Below are 8451 nucleotides of genomic sequence, written 5' to 3' on the forward strand. Positions count from 1 at the left end.
TGCCTAAGACAGGGAAAGACAAACAGCACTATGGTGGTGGGTTAATTATTGCAGAAGTCTTCCAGAAAAAAATATTTACAATTTTACCTTTGCTATCCTGGGGATTCTTACGTTTTGGGCCAGGATGCGGGTCAATGGACTTGCTGTGAGCTTTTCTGCCTTCTCATCTTTCTTGGAAAAAGGGTGATCGTGGAAGAGGAGTTGGGTAGGAGAATCGCAAATGGGTTTTTGTTTGTTTTTGTTTCAGACAGACGACTTTTAAGAAAACTGACAAGTGGAAGTTCGGGATCTGAAAATGAACATTTCCCCATCTGCAGTGCTCCTTGGAAAGTCTTCCCATACTTTTGAGGGTTTCTGTAACTTAAGTTGTGAGGTCAATGGGGAAGAAGGATAGACCGCAGAGGCAGTCTACAGAGCCCCAGACCCGAGGCAGCTGGTAAATGCACACATTTACCACACACCAGAGAGCAGCATGGCCCTCGAATAACAATACCAGGAAAAGCAGAATCCAGAACGTCAGCTTAGAGATGTGAGAAGTAGTAAGAAACCAAGAAAGATCCTTTTAAGGTCATGTTCATAGGAAGAATAAAAACATAAAGACTCTGGGGAAGGATGATGCAATATTGAAAAGATAACAGAGAAAGCAGAACTAACCAGTCTCTTTTATGCCATTCTTCTCACTTGAGCTAACTTCCCATGGAAAGGGTAAAAGGATGGTGGTAGGAGGAAACCTACATGCGAGGGAGGTAAGAAGTAACTTAGTTATTTTGATGAGTTTTTATTGTAATCTGAGACATTTAGAGTTTATAACGTTAACCATGCAACCACGGTTGATCATAGAAAATGATTTCATGAACGGAAAGCGTAAATTAAGAACCAGCGTCATCACGCTAACCTTACCTCTAGGAACTTATTATTCAACTTAAATCCTAGGCTTTGCATCTTTTTTTTTTTAATTTAACATTACAGGTGGCCCTTTAAACAGAAGAGTTTGAATTGTGGGGTTTTTTTTCCAATAAATGCCTATACGATTTTCCGTCTGCGGTTGGAGTTGGCAGATGTGGAGGGCCAGCTGTGTGCACTGACCTGCAGTCTTTGATGTGGGGTGTGTGAGCAGGCTCAGATTTGGACATCTGTGCTGGAATCAGCTCCCCTCAGATACCAGAGGGACAACTGTAGTGCTTACGTTTTGGGGGACTCAAACGATGTCCAGGGATTTTTGACTACACAGAGTGTCAGCACCCCTGTCTCTCCCCACATTGTTGAGAAGTCAACTGTATGTTGGAAGAGCTCTCCAATTAAATATTCTTATGTACTAAAATTTTAAATAGCTACATAGTGCTCAATTATGTGAATATACTCTAAATTTCTTAATCCACCATGGTCCCATTTACACTATTTCATGTTTGTAGTTTTTAAAAACCATACTGGAGTTATGATCATTTTATATAAAATTATAAATTATTGTTTTTTAATTTTAGGTCAGATTCCCAGAAGAGGAATAAATGAATCAAAGGCTTCATATTTCAAAAGTCTTTTAATCAGTATCACCAAAATTGCGTTTGGAAAGAACTACCTATTTATATTCTCAAAAACAATAAATTAGTGCTTATTTTTTCAAACCTTATTATTACTGGAATATTTTGGTAGAAACACTTTTCTTTGGGGATTTTCTTGTTGCGATAAAATAGACATAATGTAGAATTTAACATTTTAAGTGTACAATTCAGTAGCATTAATTACATTTGCAATGTAATGTAACCATCGCCCCATCTATTTCTAGAACTTTTCCATCATCTCAAATAGAAACTCTATACCCATTAAACAAAGCAAAACTAAAAAATGATTTTTTGAAAATATCGCTCTTCTCGCCCTGGCTGGTATAGCTCAGTGGATTGAACGCAGGCCTGCGAACCAAAGGATTGCGGTTAGATTCCCAGTCAGGGCACATGCCTGGGTTGCAGCCCAGTTCCCAGCAGGGGACACATGAGAGGCAATCATACATTGATATTTCTTTCTCTCTCCTTCCTTTCCCCTCTAAAGATAAATAAATAAAAATCTAAAAAAAAAAAAAAACCTAAGGGTTTTTAAAAAATTGCTCTTCTCTTGCTGACTGTTATTCAGTCCCATCAGCAATACTCTTCCCTTTTCTCCAGACTCTGGAACTCTTCTACGCAAGTCAGACTAGGACAGGATGTGCTGCCGTAACAAACAGCCCCAAGATCTTGTCTTACACAACAAGTGTTTACTTCTCACTCAGCTCACATATGAGTGAGTCTTCTTCTCCCAGTCTTTCAGAGGTCCAGGCTAGTGAGGGCCCAATCATTTAATCACTTCACCATTTGGAGCAGGAGGACTTCCTGGCTACTAAGGCCGGGCAAGAAGTGCCGTAGAGCCTTGCACCAGCAAGCAATTGAGTGCTGCATCTGGGAATGCCCCACGCCACTTCCATGGAAGCCAGAAGAACTTGGTGAGACCTGGTAACAGGTAATACAGCAGGAGGTAGCAAGCATATCCCTCCCACATTGCCAAAAAGAGAGAAGAGCTAGATATGGGTAAACGCTGGAAGTCTCTGTCTTCATTCATATATTTACTGATGCAAGACTGGCTTCATTTAACTATTTGCAAAAGTACTTTCTTTTTTTTCTTTTCTTTTTTCTTTTTTTTTTTTTTTGCTAATAAGGAACCGCAAACATAAATGTTTCATTTTATGTAATGCCAAAGAAATGTTGGAAAAAGTAAGAAAACTAATTTAGAAGGATAGCCATGATCTGAGTAAAAAGTCATGCATCACAGAGATTTGTAAACACCCTGCTGTGGTCAATGCTACCTTGGGCTCAGTTTTCTTAACAACGTCTACATTTTGAAGTATTGCAGGTGCTGACACTTTCCCAGTGGTGTCGGGCCCTCTGATTTTTATGCAGTTGGGCTTGTCACTGTGGATGCCCCATGGAGAATGGTAAATGTGGACAAACACTTCCCAAGTCCATTAGCAATTTTTTTGAGAAATGGAAAATCAAAATAATTTTTCATTTCACATGCACTCTTTCTTAAAGCTCATTCCTACAAAAGGTTTTTTTTTGTATAAAACAAAACAAATAAACCAGTGTTACCAAACAATCAAGTTTTTAAATAGTTGCAGATGTATACAAGACAAAAAAGGACAAAACAACTATAGCAATGGAGTTCAGTCTACTCCATATGCACTATGGCAGCTCTACTAAATGTTCATTTTCTTGCGTATCTTACACTCAACCTACAATGGTCTGCACTTCCTGTAGGCCTTGCTGCCTGGCGGCATGGCAGCTTCACTCATCTCGCAGGTTACTGCATGGATCATTCGCTCTGGCTGGGACACCGAGTAGCCAGCAAGTGTAGGGGTGTCAACTGCTTCTGTGGTTACTGGAAGAAGAAGCTGTCTCTGGTTGGTCATACCCCAGAGAGCTTTATTTTACCAACAGCCGTTCTTCATGCTGATTTTGAAAGTAAGTATTGGTTATACTGCTCCTGGAAAAGTCAAGAAAAATGAGATGTTACCCTTAGCCATCTCTCAGATTATCCGCATGTCAGACTGAGGGCTGTCCATTGTGTGTTTCCACCAGATGAGACCCTGGCGGGAGTTGGGAATACAGGGTCAAGGTCCAGCAAACCCACTTCATATTGTTTTTGAAAATCCTTCCCATGCAAGTATTTACAGTGAAACTCTCTATTTAGAAAGGAAAAATTCAGGGATTGTTGTAAAAGGGAGGGGATAACCAGGACGACAGGTACGAAGCAGGCCAGTTCCAAACATAAGAAGCAGAGCCAATAGGATAAAGGTGCATGTGTCTATTCATTATAGGAATGGGCCCATGTGGTTTTTTTTTTTTTATAGAGGCCACAAAGCTGCACAGTCTGCTGTCTGCAAGCTGGAGTCCCAGGAAAGTCAATGATGCAAAGTCAGTCTGAGGCTGAAGGCCTGAGAACCAGGAGCCCCGATGTTGTCTGAGGGCAGGTAGAGGTGGACGTCCCAGGTCAAGAAGAGCAAAGCCATTCACCATTTTGTTTGTTTGTTTTTTCCTTTTGCTTCTCTTTGTGCCCTCAGTGGATTAGATTGGGAGGTGCCCACCCACATGGATGGCGGTGGATGCCTTTCCTTTCTACTGAGTCAAATGCTTGCCTCTTCCAGAAACACCCTCCCAGACCCAGTCGGAAATAACATTTTACTGATTCTCTGGGCATCCCCTAAATTAACCGCGGCACAACTCTTAGAGCTCAGTGATCAAAGATGCTGAGTTAGTGACTTGTTTCTCCAGTGTGTGCCGGAAAGGTCATTGCCTTCCAGTACCAATGTAGGTATTTACTAATCTTCGGTTGCAAGGGGAAAAAAAACAAATCCCGATTCCAGTGATTTAAGTAAGAAGGCATTTCACTCAAAGTATGTGGGGTGCTGAGGGAGCCTGAAGAACCAGCCCGGGAAGAAAAGCTGGGTCGCCAGCCAGGCGGCCCGCCGATCTCTTTCAACACTCTTGGCTGGAGCAGTGAACTTCATTTCTCCCGCTGGTGCTTTACTGTGCTCAAGGGTCAAAGTCCTGGGAAAGAGAGCCTGGTTGGCTGAGTGCGGGTCACGTGCCCCGCCCTCGGCCCCTGGGGGCCTGAGGTGGCTTTGGCGGAGGAAGCCTCCAGGTGTCTCTTTGGTTCCCTAGTGTGAGGCAGGCACAGGACTTTTACCGAGACTCGGTGCTATGCGGGGAAAATGATTACCCAGGTGGAAATCGGGACACCGTTGGGAAGTGGGGATGCGGGCTAAGCATTAAAGAACGCCAGTGTTTGACACTGAGAGCAAAGAAAGAGTGCCCATCAAAGCCCAAAAAGCCATGAGTCTGTTGAGTTGATATGCGCTGATTTATTTTTCTGTTTTCCAATTGTTAGATTGCTTCCTTTTTCTCCCCCCACCTGCAACAGATAGCCCTAAGCATATACATCTGAAAAATCATCTTCTCAGTTAGGACTAAGTACCGGGCCTGGAATTACTGGGTCGAAAGATAGGATACGAGTGTCCATACTGTCTTCATCTTCTATTTTGCTCCGGTGCCCATGCACTTTGAGAACATGACTCATTCATGGCAGATCCGCTTTTCAGTGCTGGGATGAGATCCCGGTGAGGTCAGTCATCCTGCGGAAACCTCTCTGTGGATAGTACCGGGGGCATTTGTAGTGCTGGGAAAAACTCTCAAGCGCTCTTCTCTTTCCTTCTAACATATTTTATATCCATTGCTATCTGGATGAAATAAACTGCAGAGTCCCTGCTTAGGTCAGTTGACCCGGAGGTAATAGGAGAGAGGGCAGCATTGGCCCGAGGGATCTGCGGGCAGTGGGAGTGCCTGCTGATACACACGATGTACTCAACACCCTCCCTCTTCTCCACACCAAGTCTCTCTCCGAAAGCTGGACGGGCGCAGAGGAAGCAGCGACTGCATTATGACTTAGGGGGTGCTGGCTGTGTGCCCTGACCCACATATCCTTGAGCCAGGTGCTTCTAACTGCACAGAAGAAAAATGAAAGACCCGAATTTCTTCAGAGCCTTTTTATTCCAATGTGAGAGAACTGGAAAATTCCCCTCCCACACGCACCCCACCCACACACCCATTCCCCATTGTCCTACCCCAGCTTCTCTGAGAACGTCCACTTATCAGGCACACTGCCAGGTCGGCCACACCAAGTAGCAGGGTGCTTTGTTTTATAATTATCCATATGTCAGCTTTTTCCTCATGGCCAGAGTACACCAGATTGCAATGCCTTGAAACTAGGGACTGCCTCGCCTTAGCAGTCCTTGCAGCATTTGCACAGTGCCTTGCGCACTCCAGCCACCCAATCAATATTTCCTGACTAAGTGTCCCGAGGCAAGTGGAATAGTTCCAGGACTTCTTTGGGGTCTCCAACTCAGAGGTTACGATGTCCAGGGTTGCTGGAAAAGGTGCACCCTCCCTAGAAGCAACCAGGGGACCCTGGAGGAGGAGTTCTGAAACCCCAGTGCAGTGTTTTCGAGGACAGACGCGAGCCTGGTGCAGGAGCAGATGGGCTAGACCTCACCCCCTCTGCGTGGGCTGCGTGGAGGGCCCGTGGCACTCCAGCCACGTGGCCTTTTCCAAGTTCCTGTGCTAGTTTTCCAGCAAAGCTCCCTCTGCACGTCTCTCCCCTCTCCACCTCACATGTACCTTATTTCTACCCACCAACTCCTCATCCTGCAGGTCTTGGCTGACTTGCCAATTCCTCAGAATAGGCCCAGTTCTGTTGTTAGAGCACCAGGAACATACAGCTCTTTCCTAGAATTTACCAGAGTGTTTTCCTTCTTTCTTTTTTTTTTCAGAATCGGAGACGAGATTTTTCCTTGTTCACTTCTTGGATTGGAGTGCGCTTCAATGCCACCCTCGGCCTGAGACGTTTTGCTACAGCTGTTAACCACCACACAACTGCAAACAGACACTTTCCAGGTTTTCCCTCTCTGTCGGTTTTACAGAGGCCCACCCATTCCTCTGGTTTCTGGTTGTCACCAACCTTAGTTAGGCTATTTGGTGTTCAGCACAAAGGGCCTCCACCAATCCAACGGGCCCATGGGCGCAAGCACCCAGCCAGCAGCCCGGCTGTTTCTTGAACTGTACGTGCTAGGCCCTCACGGATAAGAGCGGTCTTCAACCCCTCCTGTGGAGCAGAATGGACCTCCATTTACATCCAGCTGTGATGTCTGCCTCGGCCACAGCTACCTGTGGGTCTCGTGTGGAGCTGAATCTTGAATGCATTGGCTCCACAGCCGGGAAAGAGCCAGAGTTTTCTCTTAATATTTGGATTTGTAATTATTTTATCTATTCTGTCCGACTGGAGACTGTTACTTCATGCGGACAGGAATGTGTGTGAGTGTGTGTGTGAGAGAGAGAGAGACTGAGATTGATATTTACTGTAGAAATTGTCACATGGAATTACAAGGCCAAGATGTGCCATGATCTGCCATGTGTAAGCTGGGGAACCAGGAAGGCTGGTGGTGTGCAGCTGGAGATCGGGAAGCACCAATGCCTGAGGGCGGGAGAAGATCGCTGCTGTCCCAGCTCCAGGAGAGAGGGCATTTGCCCTTCCCCCACCTTCTGCTCTACTCAGGCCTCCGTGAACTGCACCAGGCCCACTTGCAATGGTGAGGATGACCTTCTTTGTCCAGTCTGTTGATTCATACATTACTCTCTTCCAGAAACACCCTCAGCAGACACAGCCCGGGATGACGTTTGCCGGCTCTTTGGGCATCCCTTAGCCCAGTCACTCTGACACGTAGAAGTAGCTCGCAAACAGGTCCTGCCTGGACTCTCCGCAGAGCTCGTGCAGCGTAGTGCTCAGCGTAGGATGAGGGCATCACCCAGACTGCTGGTTCCGGAAGTCTCAGTAGGCGTTCTGTGCAGGAAACAAGTATTTGAGTGATAGTGATGTAATGAAAGTGTCAAACACATTTGGACAGTTACTATTCTGTGATACCTTAAGAAAAGACGCGCTGTAAACTGCTAGTAGTGGTGCTATATGCGTGCATAGTGGGGGATCTTTCGTTTTTCCTTCATTCAACTTTTTTGTTTCTTTTTTATTGTGGCAAATACACATGACATAAAAGTTACCATTTTAACTATTTTTTTTAAATTCTAGAGAGAGAGGAAGGGAGAGTATAAGGGAGAGAAACATCGATGTGAGAGAAAAACAGGGACCAGTGCACCCCAACCAGGACCAAACCTGCAACCTAGGCATGTTCCCTGACAGGGAATTGAACCTGCAGCCCTCCAGTTTGCTGGATGGTGCTCCCACCAACTGAGCTACACCAGTCAGGGGCCCTTTTAGCTATTTTAAGTGTATAGTACAGTGTATTCACATTGTTGTACAACTACCGCCATTTTATTTTATAGATTACTAATTCACAAACTTGTTATACTGCATCCTCCTGTCTTGGTGGATCAACCTTCCCCCCGCCCCTCACTCAAAGAGTGGCCCCTGAGTGGCTGGTGCTGCTTGGCATTAACCCTGCCTTTGTCTCAGTGATCAGCTGAGAGACACTCTTCCAGGTCTCAGTGCGTGAGGGCTTGGCAGTCTTCTAAACTGTTTGATGTCCGGATCGGAGCAGTTACAGGGGGCATCTTTTTTAGCTCAGGAAGGGAAATCGTTTATAGGGAAGTCTGGAAGTATTGAGGCCATGCGGTCCTCATATAGGTAGCTCTCTGGAGGCTGAAGTCAATACCAACAAAGGAGTAGATGAGAGCGTCATGGAGAACTGAATGAAGAACTGAATGGAGCAGCAAAAGTCTTCAGAAGCCTGCTGTACCTCTCCAGGCAGGTTTTCAGTGATGTGGTCCACTCAGGTTTTCTTTAAACTGTTTTGGCGTCCCGGCCCCTGCCCCCACACCTTAATGCTTGAGAGAGAGAAAGCAGCCTAATAATACCTTGGAA

At 45.5% G+C, this 8451-nt stretch overlaps 1 long non-coding RNA gene across 1 annotated transcript; it reads left to right on the plus strand.

Annotated features, from left to right (window-relative positions):
* Positions 1-1682: 1682 nt before the first annotated feature.
* LOC119061741 (uncharacterized) lies at positions 1683-3972 on the plus strand. The gene is made up of 3 exons (XR_005084842.2): positions 1683-2487; positions 3324-3485; positions 3875-3972. It is a non-coding gene; the product is annotated as an uncharacterized LOC119061741 (long non-coding RNA).
* Positions 3973-8451: the final 4479 nt, after the last annotated feature.

The sequence above is a fragment of the Artibeus jamaicensis genome, unplaced genomic scaffold (genome assembly GCF_021234435.1).
Source record: "Artibeus jamaicensis isolate MK-2021 breed Jamaican fruit bat unplaced genomic scaffold, CSHL_Jam_final scaffold_537, whole genome shotgun sequence".
Taxonomy (NCBI): domain Eukaryota; kingdom Metazoa; phylum Chordata; class Mammalia; order Chiroptera; family Phyllostomidae; genus Artibeus; species Artibeus jamaicensis.